The following is a 17,724-nucleotide window of genomic DNA, read 5'->3' on the forward strand; positions in this document are numbered from 1 at the left end:
ATCTCTCTACAAACCATGCGACATCCCTCTTCATACAAGTCCACCAATACTCTCTCTTCAGGTCCAAATACATCTTAGTGGCCCCGGGATGGATCGAAAACTTCGATCTATGCTCCTCCTCCATCAAGATGGTGCGCGTTCCGCCCACAAATGGCACCCAAATCCGTCCCTGAAAGGTTATAAGCCCTCGGCTATCGGTGACGAACTCTGATACCTGCCCGATAACCCGCTCTCTCTTACGGTTTTCTGGTCTCACGGCCTCAGCCTGGGCCCCACGAATGGTGTCCAACACCGGAGTCATCACTGTCAATCTCATGCAAACATCTCGCATCGAGGCGTCCTCCGCCCTACGGCTCAGGGCATCGGCTACAACATTAGCCTTCCCGGGTAGTATAGGATCTTGCAGTCGTAATCCTTTACCACATCCAACCATCTCCTCTGACGCATATTCAGGTTGGTCTGATCCATCAGGTACTTCAAGCTCTTGTGGTTCGTGTATATGGTACATCGAACCCCATACATATAGTGACGCCAGATCTTGAGGGCGAACACCACTGCCCCCAACTCCAGATCGCGGGTGGGATACCTCGACTCATGAGGTTTCAGCTGCCTCGATGCATACACTATCACATGACCCCTCTGCATAAGCACCGCCCCAACCCTGATATCGACGTGTCACAATACACTACGAAGTCCTCCATCCCTTCCAGGAGGGCTAACACCGGGGCTTCACATAGTTTCTGGCGAAGTGTCTCGAAGAAGGCCTGCATCTCTGGGCCCCATGAAAAAGCAACACCCTTCCGGGTCAACTTGGTGAGTGGCACGACGATCTTGGAGAAATCCCTGATAAATCTCCGATAATAACCAGCCAACCCTAGGAAACTCCTGATCTCGGTAGGTGACCTCGGCACCTCCCAACTCATCACTGCCTCAATCTTGGCCGGATCGACCAATATCCCTTTTTGGTTAACGAGGTGCCCTAGGAACTGGACCTCTCTTAACCATAAATCACACTTGGAGAATTTGGCATAAAGCCTCTCCGATCTCAAAACTCCGAGGATCTCTCTCAAATGTTCCTCATGCTGCTCTCTGGATCTCGAATACACCAATATGTCGTCAATGAACACGATCACCGAGCGATCCAACATCGGGCTCACACTCTTTTCATGAGATCCATGAACACCGCCGGTGCATTGGTGAGCTCGAAAGGCATCACCACGAACTCGTAATGCCCGTAACGAGTCCTGAACGTTGTCTTCTGGATGTCCTCATCTCGCACCCTCACCTGATGATATCCAAACCTCAAATCGATCTTGGAGAACCAAGATGCTCCCTGTAACTGATCGAACAAATCATCGATCCTCGGCAACGGGTAACGGTTCTTGACCGTCAGCTTGTTCAACTCCCGATAATCTATGCACATCCGGTGTGAACCATCCTTTTTCTTGACAGAAAGGATGTGCCGCTACCGCGCCAGCTCCTTCCCCTTCGCTGAAGAGGTACCTGAAACCAAAACTGAAAACTGTAAGCACAAAGCTTAGTGAGTTCCCCCATCGTACCACATACCATACAATCATATCACATACATACTGCCCGACATTTCTAGGGTGCCCGACCTACCCGGTACGGCCATTATGGGGTGCCGACCTACCCGTACGACCATTCTGGGGTGCCGACCTACCCATGCGACCATCCTGGGGTGCCGTCCTTCCCGTGTCAAGCCATTTTGGGGCTCTGACCTACCATGTCGAGCCATTCTGGGGTGCTGACTACCCTTCGGTCCTAACAACCGAACCTCTGGGACTATTTCACCCCCTACTACTACTATCACATATATCATAACATAAACATATTATCAGACATATCTGGGGTGCCTGAACTACCCTTCGGTCCTAACAACCGAACTCGGGGACTGGTCCCCTCCTACTACCTCTATCGCATATAACATAACAAGCCAGCATGCAAACATATCATCACATACTGTCAGACGTATCTGGGGTGTCTGACTACCCTTCGGTCCTAACAACCGAACTCTACTACTATCACATACAACATATCATGCTAGCATATAACATATCAGGTAGTAGCAAACCTAGATGATATCACAAAGACAATCATCTATCATACGTCTCCTACTGGTGGGCCGACATTGTGGCCTTAGACCCACCGCTACTGGAAGGTAACTCACCTCGTAGTAGCTGCTGAACTGTGCGGGAATCCTCTGACTGCTGTCGTTGCTGCTCCAGAAATCCTCCGGCTATAATTCCCACAAAACTCTTAGTCAGAAACCGATATCTACTCTTAGGGTAAAATGACCATTTTACCCCTGACCAAGTCAAAGTCAAAGTCAACTTCTAGTTGACCTGACTCGCCTAGTTGGCTCGCCAACTCTCCGAGTCCCTATCCTTCCATTAGACCTCAAACCCGTCTCTACTCGTCGAGTTAGGCGATGACTCGACGAGTTTTCCTTCTAAATGAACATCGACTGAATCCTCATCCGACTCGCCGAGTTGTATGAACAACTCGTCGAGTTCATCATCATCTGATACTCAGGTCCTGCCCTTGACTCGTCGAGTTGTATGAACAACTCGTCGAGTCCATCTTCATCCTTAAGAAGATTGCCTTGGACTCGCCGAGTCTGTTCATGCACTCGTCGAGTCCCATGAATTTCCAGAACAATGGCTTAGTCCAGAACGTTGGGTCACTCCTTGGGACCCCCTTAAAACCTTTCCACACTCAACTGGGTCCTTATGACCCTTAACTGATATGGGACAGAACCTTGGACTCGCCGAGTCCAAGAACGGACTCGTCGAGTTGGTCACAACCACTCACTGAATCTTCGCTTTCTGATGTACAACACTTGATCAAAATATAGATCTATGCTTCTACAATCGATCTAGCACGTAAAGTTACAACCTTTACATGCTTGCATGGGACTTTAAGCTTAAAAGGTCCTAAAACAAGCTCTCACAATGCATGGGGCCTTCCTTGAGTGCAAAAGCCACTCCTTTCTGCCTTGTAACCCCTCAAAGGACCTAGATCCGAAACATCAACCTCAAACCATGCTTGCAATCATGGTTGGTGACCAAAATGGCTTAGAAAAGCTCTAAAACTCCACAAAATGGGATCTATCAAAAGAGAAAGCAAGGTATAGACTTTATACGAGAACTCCGCCAACGGAAGGTAGGTATCCCAGCTACCTCTAAAGTCTAAAACACAAGCCCGCAACATGTCCTCCAAAGTCTGGATAGTCCGCTCACTCTGGCCATCCGTCTGCGGGTGAAAGGCGGTGCTGAAATGCAGACGAGTACCCAACTCGTCGTGGAATTTCTTCCCAAACCTGGATGTGAACCACACATCCCTATCCGAAATCACCGAAACTGGCACTCCATGCCGGGCCACCACCTCTCTGATATATATCGGCCAATTTCTCGGCCGAGATGCTCTCATGAATCGGGATAAAGTGGGCGCTCTTGGTCAATCGATCGACGATGACCCATATCGAATCCACTCCTCACGCGGTCCTGGGAAGCTTCATGATAAAATCCATTGTAATATCTTCCCATTTCCACAGCGGTATATCCAACGGCTGCATCTTGCCGTGAGGTTTTTGATGCTCGGCCTTGACCTTCCTGCAGGTCAAGCACCACTCCACGTACCATGCCACATCCCGCTTCATGGAGGGCCACCAATAGTCCAGACGAAGATCCCTATACATCTTCGTCGCCCTGGGATAAATGGAGAATCGGGATTTGTGCGCCTCCTCCATCAAGATCTGGCGCACGCCTCCGAGGTATGGCACCCACACCCTGCGGTGTAATGTCAATAATCCCCTGCTGTCATAGTCAAAGGAGGAAACCTGACCCACTATGCGCTCACTCTTCCGATGTTCCTCCTTCATGCCCTCCTGTTGGACCTCCCGAATCCGCTCCAATAGCGGAGTCACCACTATCATCCGCATGCAGATACCCCTGATCGGCGCCGCCTTGCGGCTAAGCGCATCGGCCACCACATTGGCCTTACCCGGGTGATAAAGGATCTCGCAATCGTAATCCTTTACCACATCCATCTACCGACGCTGCCTCATGTTTAGATTCGGCTGATCCATGAGGTACCTCAAACTCTTATGGTCCGTGTAAATCAGCGAACCCCATAGAGGTAATGACGCCAAATCTTGAGGGCGAACACAACAGCCCCCAGCTCTAAGTCATGCGTCGGATAACTCGCCTCGTGAGGCTTCAGCTGCTTCGACGCGTAGGCGATGACATGCCCTCTCTGCATCAACACCGCGCCCAAACCTGAGATGGACGCATCGACCACACCGCATCAACATTCATCCCAAGTCCTCCTCCCAGAGTCCCAAATCCCAAGTACTCTACTCTTTCTAATCATATGCTACTCACTAGCAGACCTCTCATAAGCTCCTTGCTGCTATCTAAACATTCTCAAGCATTTCTAGCAGCAAAACTCCTAGATTAAGGCATCACATATCAGGCCACTCTAGTCCTAATAAGAATACCTAGTCTACTCTAGCATGCATAACATAACTCATCATATAGTGTAGCATAACATATCTTATAACACTGATTGCGAGGGTATTTTGGGAAATCACCGTTTGGGTGCTGGCTAATCGTACACACGGCTCTGCTCTGTTTGTCTCAAAACTCTTTTTACTCTTTAAAAATTTGTTTTATTATCAAATTTTCCTCAAATCCTCAGTTTGAGTTTAGATACGCCCGAAGATGCATCCGAATCCCTCAAACCAAGGCTCTGATACCAACTTGTAACACCGTAAAAATTAAGACAATTTTTCGCTTTTTAAAACCATTTAAATTCATTCATAATCACTTTCAAGAAAACATTGTATCGACATTATCTCATTACAAATCCCAAGTTCAAATCATAATAAACTCTGCGGGTGTGTGTACAGATCATGCCGGCGCTTTCCCGCGATCATCGCTGGTACCTGAGACACATAACACATAACACTGTAAGCATAAATGCTTAGTGAATCCCCCAAAATACCACTCTAACACATATTAGCCACTCAAGGCTATAACTCTGCCGACCCTCTGGTCAGTGTGTCTCAGTGGGACCCTCCAGTCCCAACTCTCTGTGGGCCCTCTGGCCCTAACACTGTGGACCCAAAGGTCCTAACTCTATGGACCCACTGGTCCTAACTTTAAAACTTTGAATTAGGGATGAGCATTAGAACCGCCGAAACCGTAACTGGACCGGAACCGAACCGGAACCAGAACCGGAATTGGTGATAGGTCTGGTTACCGGTTCTCCATTTTTATGAAAACCGGAATCGGTTTGACATTTTTTTTCATTTTTTAAAATGCGTATAACTCGCTCATATGAAGTCGAAATTATTTGATTTTTTTCCAACATGTAATTTGGAGTTTGTAATTCATTTTTGACGGTACAAACATATGTTTTTGTTAGATATGGAATTAGATACATGCCCCGAAAGAAAACATATCGATGTTGCGTTTTTTTTTATTTCAGCATTATTTTTTTGTTTTTTTGAATATGTCCCATTTTTTAAATGTGTATAACTCATTCATATAACGTCGAAATTATTTAATTTTTTTCCAGCACGTAATTTGGTGTTTGTAGTTCATTTTAGACTATAAAAACACATATTTTGGTTAGATATTGAATCAGTTATAGACCCCGGAAGACAACATATCAATGTTGCGTTTTTTCTGTTTCGGCATTTTTTTATCATGTAATTTAGTGTTTGTACTTCAATTTAGAATGTAAAAAGTCATAATTTGGTTAAATATTGAATCATTTACAAGTTCTAGAAGATAGCATATAATCTATAGTATTTCAACTGGTTCTATTTTGAAAAATAATCGAAAAACCGGGACCGAAACCGGAACTGGAACCGGCACTAGAACCGGCGGTCCGGTTCCCGGTTCTTATAATATAGGAAAACCGGTTCCGGTTCCGAACCGGTCCGGTTCCAAAGCTCATCCCTACTCTGAATCATGCATATCACATATCACAATAAATCTCAACACATAAATAGCATACAAATACACTGGCACATAACTCTAAAATACACTGTCGCATAACTCTGTTACCACTGTAGGTAAAGTATAGTGAGAAGACTCACCTTAGATGTCTTAGTAAATCTCTGACTCGGTAGAAATATGGTCTAGCCTCCGCCTAATCACATAAAGTAAATACTCTCATAAATATAACTCTCGAGACTAGACTCAACCCTCTCTTGGCACCCTCGGAAGGGTAAAAGACCATTTTACCCCTCTCTGAACTCAAAGGCTCCATTGTTGACCAAACCCTAAAAGTCAACAAAAGTCAACATTCAAACTTTGACCCGACTCGTCGAGTGCACTTGGGCGACTCGACGAGTCTACACGTGTCCACTATCCCTCTAGCCCCGCATGACACGTCGAGTCTTTCCCCTGCTCGACGGGTCCCACCTGGCATGAGTCACGGGGCCACCCTGAATCAACTCGCCGAGTCCCATTATGAACTCGACGAGTTCCGCCTTGAACTCTAGTCCTCTAATTCCTTCTGACTCACTGAGTCATTCTCCCAACTCAGTAAGCACTCACTGAGTGAACTATGGGGAACCCCAACCCTACTCGCCGAGTCTGCTCTTGGTACTCGGCGAGTTCATGCCATGCTCGAGCTCAAATGAGCTCCTGAGGTCAGATCCGTTCCTCTAACTCATAGATCTGGCCTCCTTAAGCAATATAAACACGTAAAGTTTGGATCTTGATGCCCATGCAACGACCCAATGTCTCTATTTGTAAAAATGGCCTCAATATGCCACCCCAAGCTCATAATTCTCCATGACACCCATAAAGATCAAGAAGTTAAGGTCTCTAGACCTCTTTGGATCCAGATTCGAAGCCTCAACACAAGAAGGGACCAATTTCTTCACAAATCTTACTCAAAAAGGGGCTAGAAACCCTAAGTCTCAAAACTTACACCAAAACTGAAAGGGGATCGAATATATACCTCAAGATGAAGTCCCTAAGCTTTGAAATCCACAGATTAGCACCCTCTTCAGTTTCCTCTTGCCTTGGTCACCTTCTTCTTGCAAAATCACCCACACAAGGATAAAAAATGGCTTCCTTTCTCTCTCAAAACACTCACACACTCTTGGGTCTCTCTCAATCAACTGGTAGCCGCAAATGAAGGCCATAAGGGCCTTTAAATAGGTCTCAAACCCCAGAAATTAGGGTTTCATTAAACAGCATGGACTCGCCGAGTCGGGTCATTATCCGGATAAGAATTCGCGTCCCTACTCAGCGAGTCTAAGCACCAACTCGTCGAGTCCCTCCACAAAATCTAAAATAAATGAATAAATAATATACCTGGGAATCCGGATGTTACAATGCAGTCACTGTAACAAGTTTGAGAGGGGATCGGGAGGTATTTTGTTAGTCTTTCAGAGTGGTTCAGATTCGGTATTGGTTAGTTTTGGAGCACTAGAAATAGTAAGTATTGGTTGTCAGCAGATCGACCATTTGATGGAGAAAAGGATTAAGAATCCTTTTCAAGCTATAAGCTGTATGGAGCTAGTGGAATCAAAGTGGGGGAGAACCACCCGAGTGGTCAGAAGCAGAAGTAAGTGCGAGACTGGATTGGGTTTGCATCATTGTTGAGGAAAGCAGCCCAAGTGGCTGTTCGGATGGAGGAGCACGTGAGCAGGGAATTGGGGAAAACTTCCCGAAGTTGAGTTCGTGTATGCACGATTAGCTGATGACTGGTTGGGAAACCAGGCTAGATATTTCTCTGTCAGAACGGGAGACGTTCAAGTGGTCGCCTTGATTGAGGATTGGATGAGCTAAGAGTTCAAAAAATGTTCCAACAATTGGTTTACGCTTTTCCTTGGCTTTGGGAAGCAGGTTTCAGGAACCAGGTTAGAGCCCCAGTTAAGACTCTAGTGCAGTTGAGTGTTAGGTCTAGTGTGTGTTCGACACAGTGTTAGAGTGTTGTAAGTCTGCCGGTGTAGTCGTAGCATTCACTAGCAACCAGATAGTGTTAGAGTGTTGTAAGTCTGCGGTTGTAGCCGAAGAATTCACTAGCAGCCAAATAGTCTTAGAGTGTTGTAAGTCTGCGAGTATAGCCTTAACATTCACTAGCAGCCAGATAGTGTTAGAGTGTTGTAAGTCTGTGGGTGTAGTCGTAGCATTCACTAGCAGCCAAATAGTGTTAGAATGTTGTAAGTGTGCGGGTGCAGCCGTAGCATTCACCAAGTTGTCATATAGAATTAGAGTGTTGTAAACCTGCGATGGATGGCATGAATTTCACTAGGTTGGCTGGTAGTGATGGCAAATCACGAGGAGAATAGTAGTACCCACCGGTTCGGGTGTAGCAGTGAGGGTGTGGCAAATCCACAAATTGGTTACAGATTTCTCCAGATGAATTAGACTTGTTTGAGCCAGTGATGAAACCATGGGATCACCACTACAACTATGAGATCAAGGAAGTAATGGGCCGTTTAAGGTCGTTTGAGATATAAGGCTACCATTGGTCGTGTAGCAATCACTATTAGCTTTGGAATTTGTTGATGTCAGGACTCGACGTATGGAATTGATCAATAGATCATCAGGTCGTTAGAGCCACAGTGGAAAGAGAACTTATGGCAATTGTTGATAAAAAGGATTACGCTTGGAAGTCGTGTGGGGCGACTGTGAGATTACTCTTGACTCAGCAACCGGACGGGGCGTCCGTATTCTAGATAGACTGGAACCAGGGAGGTCCAGATGGACCTTGGGGAAGCAGCCATGTAGCAACGCGTTTTTCAGGCAGTTCAGTGTTTCAGGCAGTTCAGTGTTTCCAGCAGTTCAGTGTTTTCAGGCAATTCTGTGTTGCGGGTAGTTCAGAATATCAGACAGTATTGGTGTCTTAGGATTTCCGGTTCAGGTGAAGCAACTTAATGATTTGGAAGTGACTTGTCGTTTGTAGTGGGATTAAATAATCTCAGAGTAGTTGATTTGAACCTGTTGCGCAGCTCTCGTATGAGTCTAACCGTTACAAGGATGAATCGTCTACTCGAAGGATTATATGAGTCTTCTGTCAAGTACAAGTACACTACCACTAGTTACGGACAAGGATTTTGTTTTTGATGATAGCATTGAGATATTCAGCAATGGGGAATGTGCATTGGTCAGTTACTCGATGAGGTTTTGGCATGGTAGTTAGGGCATAAGCGGTCCGTCAGGAAAATAGACCATCATGGAACTCAGACCTTGGGAAGGCTATGGTATTTTCAGGTTTGTGGCCGTATTGTTCAGGTCGTCTGGTATATCGGGGATGGCAACGAATGATTTCAAGGACGAAATCTAGTTTAAGTGAGGGAAAGTTGTAACGCCATGTTCTGAATTGACTCCTAGTCCGAGGCTATGGCCTGAAGGTTGGTCATCATAAGGATTATGGCTTTTGAAAAGGGTAAGATCTAGGCCATTTTGGATGCGAGTGATGTATTAGAAGCGATTCGGATGTTCGGTTTGTGTTTTGGAGCCTAGGGGTATTTTGGTAAAGTGATACTTTGGGCTTTTGTGGGAAAATGGACTTTTGTTCGGAAGGTCTTAAGGAGTATATGAGCTGATAGACATGTAGGGATTCTCGTTACCTTTTCGGGGATATAAGGATCGTCGAAAACGGATTTATAATGAAGAAGTTATGGCCTTCGGAAGTTTAGTGGTTTCAAGCTTAGCCGGGTACGTTGGGCGTACACAGAGAGTACGCTGGGCGTACTGACTAGGATGGTAGCGAATGTTCTTCGGGGTATGCTGGGCGTACGCCAATCAGACTTGAACCCTATTTTAGGGTCTTAGACCTTATTTAAGCTCATTATTGTGACATCCCCAAAATCACGGCCAGAAAAGATCGATTTCATTTATGCTTTTTAAAATAATTTCAGAGTAAATCCTTTTGATTTAAAAGTGTTGCGGAATTTGTTCCCAAAACAAAACATGGTAAAATAATATTTATCAAAGCATTTCATAAAAGAAATGTATTTTCATTATATAATCAAAACTCGGGATGTCATGTTCCGATACAGACCATAAAGCATAAACGATAACATTACAAGTCATTCAACAAATATATACATATACAGACTTGTAAACAAAACAACTCGATGATTCATCCATCTTATGCCCTTGCGCCACTTCCTGTAATACAAATAAAACTGAGTGGGTCAGGCTTGGGAGCCTGGTGAGCATATAGGGTTTTCAACCCACAATAAATAAATTATATTTAATTTCACCAACCAACACTATCCCGATTACCCGTTCCCGTTATCCTCACTTTACGTCCCTAAAACAACATCTATTTCAAGGGACCTAATCTAGTATTTTCATCGGGACGGACATTACTGCTAAGGGGTTTCCTCAACAATAGATATCCTAAAGGCAACCATGAGGGGGATAGGGTACACCGGTGAACACATCGTTCACAACACCTACAGGTTATGAACCTGCTAGCGTTCCACAAGACTATCTAGAAGGAGTCTGTGGTTGTTATCCATACTCCGTTGAATAACTAGATCAACAACAACAACATCGAGGCCTCTCATCTGTTTATTACACACCAACTATCTACCTATGTTCTACTCAACATATTAGTAGATAAATATATATATATATATATATATATATATATATATATATATATATATATATATATATATATATATATATATTTTATACATAGTTTAAAACCTGTATAGCATTCTCATTCAATACATATTCCACATAACAGATGAGGCACATACACATAACACGTATTTCATAGAGAATAAATCATATCTATGAGATAGAATAAAGTGAATATACATTCACACATATAACAACAAAATATACAAATAACACGTATATCGTATAAAATACTTCATATTTATGCGTTAGAAGAAAGTAACTACACACTCACTTGATCAGAAGATGATCGGACAGCACTACGGCTTGTAGAAGTAGTATTCTTCGGTGAAACCGGGATCACTTCACACACCGGGTTTCTCGCGGGCAGAGTTTCGGCTCGGAAACTCTTTTCTTCTCGGGATCTTCGGGCTTCGGGACTTGCTTTGGGTCTTGGGGTTGATACCGGGGCTTCGGGGGTACTTCTTTGCACGTAAATCGAGGTAATATGGGAGAGAGATGAGAGAATGAGCAACCCTAAACGGCTGGCCCTTTAAATCTATTTATAGGGCAAAATTGGCCCTTGCCACGTCGTGGCACCCTTTTTCCACGTCGTGGGCTTGGTCGTCACTGCATGCGTCATCCCAAGTTGCATCTGGGAGACTCCCGGAGGTGTTAGAAGACTTGCCACGTCGTGGCAATGCTTGCTACATCGTGGTATCTGACAGTTTTGGGGTTTCACGCCCCGAACTTCAGAAATTCACAACTTTCGCATACGAACTCCGTATTCGACGTTCTTTATATCGACGCGAAGTTGAGATTATGCTCTACAACTCTCGTTTAGACTCCATTGGCTAATTTTGACTTCATATTTTAATATATTATAAGTATATTACTTATATATTATTTTTAGTTGGCCGGGACAGGAAAACTCTATTCGAAATTCATAACTCCTTCATCTGAACTCCGTTTTCGTCTATCTTTTTATCGTTGGACTACTATCAATGAGATCTTAAATTCTCATTTAGAAATTTTTTGGCTAAATATCACTCGATCTCTATTTCGAGTATTCGGGCTGCATACCGCTAAGTCGAAACTTCGAAAAATCATAACTTCCTCATACGAAGTCAGATTTGGGCGTTCTTTTCATGAATGCTCTCGGTTTAAGGAACTCTACAACATTCGCTTAGATCACTAAGGCTAAATATTGCACTAACAGAAATTTCACTTTTTACGTCATTCTGCGTTGCCGGTTCTGTCGCGAAACTTCGACAGGTCATAACTTCTTCGTTATAACTCGGATTTCGGCATTCTTTATATATTCGGAAACCTCGTTTCAACTACTACAACATTATCCATAGATATCGAATTTATCTAACATTTCATTTTGACGCTTATTTTTATTCTTAATTAAGTTAAGACACACAATTAAGCACATAACACATAATACTCAAATAATACACTTCTATTATTTCAAAACGGGTTACAAAGGTTAACCTAGACTATTATATCAACATTAATGAAAAGACCAGAAACACAGGCGTTACAATTCTCTCCACCTTAGAATGATTCCGTCCCTGGAATCACACATTAACAAACAAATGCGGATAGCGACCCATCATGTCACTCTCTGTCTCCCAGGTGAGATTCGGCCCATTCGTGTGTTTCCATCGGACAAGTACTAAATCGACCATCTTGCGTCGCAACTTCTTAGTATTTCGGTCAACAATTGCCTCTGGTTCTTCAATCAACCTTTTGTTCTCATCGATTCCCAACTCCGAAAGTGGAATCATGTCGGGAACTTCTCCCGTGAACTTCCTCAAATAACACACATGGAAAGTGTTATGAATTCCATTCAATTCTTCTGGTAGTTTGAGCTTGTAAGCTTGGTTCCCAATCCTCTGAAGAACTTTAAACGGTCCAATAAACCTTGGACTTAATTTTCCCCTTTTACCAAATCTTATAAGTCCCTTCCACGGTGAGACTTTAAGCAAAATCGAATCTCCAATTTTAAAAGTCATCGGTCTTCGCTTTTTGTCAGCATAGCTCTTTTGACGGTCCTGAGCTGCTAACATTCTTTCCCTAATTATTTTCAACTTTTCAGCAGTTTGATGAATTATCTCCGGTCCCATAAACTGCTTTTCCCCAGCCTCAAGCCAACAAGACGGCGTACGACACTTCTGCCCGTACAAAGCTTGATAAGGTGCCATCTTTATGCTCGAGTGGAAACTATTATTGTAGGAAAATTCTACCAAAGGTAAATGTTCATCCCAGTTACCTAGGAATTCCAGAGTACATGCCCTCAACATATCTTCAAGTATTTGTATCGTCCGTTCGCTCTGACCATCAGTCTGCGGATGGTAAGCTGTACTTAAACACAACTTGGTACCCAATTCCCCTTGTAGACTTTTCCAAAACCTCGAGGTGAAACGGCTATCACGATCCGATACAATCGTTAACGGAACATCGTGAAGCTTCACAATTTCCTTCACATAAGAATTCACAAGCTTATCCATAGACCATTTCTCCTTGGCCGCTATGAAATGCGCACTCTTAGTGAATCGATCAACGACCACCCAAATCATGTCGTGACCATTCTTTGTTCTGGGCAGTTTAGTGACAAAATCCATAGCAATGTCTTCCCACTTACCCATAGGCACATGTAATGGTTCTAAACTCCCATACGGTTTCTGATGTTGTGTCTTTACTCTTGCACAAGTCACACACTCAGCCACATACTTTGCAACATCAAGCTTCATCGTCGGCCACCAGTAGTAGGGTTTCAGGTCCCTATACATTTTAGTGCTATCGGGATGAATCGAGTACATGGTTTTGTGAGCTTCTTCCATCAGAAGATCTCTGACTCCTCTTGTCTTAGGTATCCAAATCCGATCTTGGAACACCTTTAGTCCATGACTGTTCACTACAAGAAAAAAGGCCTTTTACGACGCGCAAAATACGACGCTCATTGATCTATGTTACGCAAAGGAGAGTGACATTAAAAAAATGTCATCTCTTCAAAAAATTTAAGGATAGAAGACACGCATTATTGCGCGCCCTTAAATTAGTGTCTAAAAAAAACACGGAGGGCACCTATAATAAAATGCGCGTCGTCTAAGGATGTCGCTTTATAATTTTTAATGGAACGCGCGTTCCATCCTTTAACAGTAGGGGGAAATGAAATTCTGAAAAAATTAAAAATCCCGCCTTCCTTTTTTTTCTCCTTTCCCTCTTGCCCTGGACGCTCCTTCCTTCCCCCTCCCGACATTGACTGCTGCTTACTTCTTCCCTCACTTCTACCTACTGGAACCACCATATCTCCCACTCGATGTTGAAATTGTTAGAAAAAGCCCTAATTATACTCTTAAGTCTAAATACAGAAAAAATAGAAGATGGTGAAGAAGTAGCAGTAGAAAAAGCCCTAATCGGAGGTGGTCCTGTTCTTCATTGTTTCTTCGATGTTGAAATTGTTAGAAAAAGCCCTAATCGGAGGTGGTCCTGTTCTTCCTCCCACCACGATTCCCAGCTTTTGTTCGCCGGAACACCGATTCCACCGTGGTTTCTGATCCATGCTGACCAGTCGTCCCAGTCTTCAACGATTTTCTGCCATTGAAATCCGGATGGGTTGAAAAGAAAAGGGGCGAACAGCCACGACACGACTAGGAACCACATTGAGATGGTTAGGTGGCTCTGTATTTGGCGCCGCCGTGGAGAATTGTGCGACCTAAATAGTGACGTTTGGTGCCAAGAGAGAAGGTGAAGAAGACAGCGGAGAGCTGGAGGTTCATGATTATTAGACACACACACACACACATAATTGAATTCCATTTCTAGGGCAATAGCAGGCAACATCGACACACTCTAAGATTGCAACCTTCTCACCGTCCGTCTGTTTGGTATGTCTCCTCCCAACGTTGATGGTGGTGTTGCCGTCTCAACTACTCATCTCCCCCACCACCGCCTTCCATTCCATCTTTGTTTGCTCCCAATTCCATATTCGTTTGCTACGTGTCCATCATAAATGATTTTTCTTTTTGTTTTTTTTTTCTGGCAGAGGGACGTCAACTCAAGAAGGGGCGTCAAAATTTTGAAATTGGAGATGGAAAATTTCTGCTTTCGTCTACGTCTTCTATGTTCCATTGTCGGATCTAACCACCTCTGTATCCTCGACGATCGCCTGCAATATGGTTGATTTTGTTGATGGTTTGAAGGTTTAGGTTCAATCGATTGTCCTACTCCAGCCATGTCACTTTCTTGGCGGATTCAGTTAGATTCCCTCGACCTTCGAATTTCTGGACCTGTAGATCGATAGGTGCGATGGTTGTTAACACTTGCCACTGTTGAAAGGTTCTATGTCTTTAATGGTCCGGCCTCATACCCGGTCCTCATCTGTTACTCTACCCCTGTATAATCACTAAATCATCATATTCTTTCAATTTTCTCCAATTAAATTCATTAGTATTGTTCTGTTCCATTTCCAAATACCATTGATACGGTAAAAATCCATGAGGATTTGGAGATAATACTGACATGTTTGTTGTTTTGGCTGCCGCCCACCAGGTGTATGATTAAATGCCTAGATGACTTATTCTATTATGTTATCATGGTTTTATCTGTATTTTATCATCGCTTCATTTTGTTTTCTTAATAAATTACTTTTACCTATTTTAGAAAAGTCAACCTAGGATGGGCTTCATGGTAAATTAAGAAGATTTGAGGGACCATAGAAGGTTGACGCCTCAACAGGTCTCGCCCATTTTCATTACTCTTTGATTTTAGAATACTTTTGATAAGGTTTGTTCAATTTAATGATCCCATCTGCATCTAGCTTAATTTATGAGATTAAGGGTCTCTCTACTATGTCTATGTGAGGGGTATTCCCTCATCATCTGATTTATGCTTCAGTTAGTATTTTTGTTTTGACATATATGATAATTCTAGACTTTCACCCACATATGTTGATCTGATTTTTTATTTTAAACACCTCTACTTTAAGTTAATTGCATATTTTAATGTTCTGGGTCCGATTACCTTGGTTTTAAAAACCAGAACATTGACTGTAATCCTGCTTTTATTGTTCTGGGTGACACCTTCTGATGTAAAGGATCAAGTTGATTTAGATGTGAAGGAAAACGTTGATTCTTATGTGTTTTGAATAAGTTTCAGATGGGAATGGAATGGTAATGTGAAGGTGGAGGTGAAAGTGGTTGGCCATGCAATGTTTGATACTTCTAAAGTAGAGAATATCATGTATGATTAAATTTTTATATTTGTTTTTCTTGATTAATATTTGTATCTTTGTTATGTACTATTTAGTATGATGGAATCAGAAAACAAATGGAATGGGAATGAAAGAAATTAGTTTTTAGTATATTAAGTTTTCTAATTTTCTAAAGAATAGTTTCTTATTTAGAATTATTTGTATTTTTCTTTTAGGGTTTTCATTTTAGAATCATCAAATTCTACCAAAGGGAAGAGACAGCTTCTTAAGCAATATGAATTTCATTCCCCTAATCAACAATATTTAGCCCGTTAATGGTACTTAATCATCTATCAGGTAGAAGCTTTCAAGATTCAAGTTTTTGATGATTATGTAGTAATTGTAGCATAAGTAACAGTTGTTGAATATCCTTTCTTTCCGAGTATCTTGCTGTACTTTTGTTTTAATATATGCATACCAACTTTGTATCTGTAACTAAGATAGCATTTCTGTTTGGTAAGATAATATAATAATTAATAATTTATTTTGTAAATTTTTCAGGTCAACTTTTTCAGAACTTTTATGCATTAAATGACCGCTTTCTATGCCGATTTTCCTGGTATGAATTACAATGGAATCGTAGTTCGCTATTCCATTCCATTGTATGTTTTGTTTCTACAAAAAATGGAATTCAATTATGTTATGTTCTTTTGGATATAAGTTTGTAACACATGGGATTTATGATTGCAGCAAACAATCTTTCTTTTCTTTCCAGACATGATTAAAGGCATGTTTTTGGCTGTAGTTATTGGACCACCTGTTGTGGTTGCCATCATTTTAATAGTACAGGTATTATTCTATCTCTGAGAAATTTCATTTGCCATGTCATCAAAAGTTGCCAGATGGACTATTATCTTTCATGTTTGAGTTGGTTCTCAACTTGTAGAAGAATAACATAAAATATTTTGGCATCTGAGTGTAAAAAATAATATTTGAACTCATAAGTTCCATAATAATACTTTATTGTGTTACATGTACTTTATTACTTACTCATAATATATAATTCAATCTGATTATTGATTATGTTTGGTGAGATCATGTTCTCTGTTCTTGATGCTGCATCTGATAGGGAACCAAAAGTGAGGACTTTTTTTCCCCCTGACACTTGAAATAACAAGGTAAGGAGAGAATTCTAAACATTCTGGAAACTTTAAAAGAAGAGGGAAATAGGGTCTTGTTCAATGCTTTAGCTGTGTTTGCTCTAAGGGAGATCAACTTATCAAAAGTAAGTTACTGTTTCACCCTTTTATTTAATATTTTTGTGATTGAATGAAAGTCTTAATGAAAGTGATTGACAACCCTTTCTCTGTAAACGATGTTGTGATTGTGGGAGAGGTGTTGTGTTTTTCTCTGTTGCTAGGTAACCTTCTCAACAACAACATTCTACTTAAGCAGGTGAGTAATCAAGATTAAGGGAGACTTGTAATCATGTTTGACATTCTTTTCCAGTAAGAAATAGAGTTGTATGATTATTTGTTAGTTTTATAGGAATGTATAACCCATGTTAGCAATGTATTATTTTTGTTTAACATTTGAATGATTCTTTGTATGACATTACAATTTGTGTAATTTATTTTATTTTTTGAGTATGAAATTTTATTTTATATTATGCAATGGATTGTATTTTTTGTATATGGTATTTTATTTCTATTATGAGAAATTAAATGAAAATTTAATTTAAAAATTAATAAATATATAAATTTATTTTTTTTAAACATTTAAATTTACGATACGCAAAAATGTGTGTCATCTTCATTTATGACATGGCCTTTCTTGACAGGGGCTTTCTTGATACGCATTGTGTGTCATTAACATGCGCGTCGTAAGGTTACGACA

At 42.0% G+C, this 17,724-nt stretch overlaps 1 long non-coding RNA gene across 1 annotated transcript; it reads left to right on the forward strand.

Annotated features, from left to right (window-relative positions):
- Positions 1–13,665: 13,665 nt before the first annotated feature.
- LOC122197127 (uncharacterized) lies at positions 13,666–17,485 on the forward strand. The gene is made up of 5 exons (XR_008231249.1): positions 13,666–15,878; positions 16,065–16,185; positions 16,390–16,447; positions 16,579–16,677; positions 16,958–17,485. It is a non-coding gene; the product is annotated as an uncharacterized LOC122197127 (long non-coding RNA).
- Positions 17,486–17,724: the final 239 nt, after the last annotated feature.

This window comes from Lactuca sativa, chromosome 3, assembly GCF_002870075.4.
Source record: "Lactuca sativa cultivar Salinas chromosome 3, Lsat_Salinas_v11, whole genome shotgun sequence".
Taxonomy (NCBI): domain Eukaryota; kingdom Viridiplantae; phylum Streptophyta; class Magnoliopsida; order Asterales; family Asteraceae; genus Lactuca; species Lactuca sativa.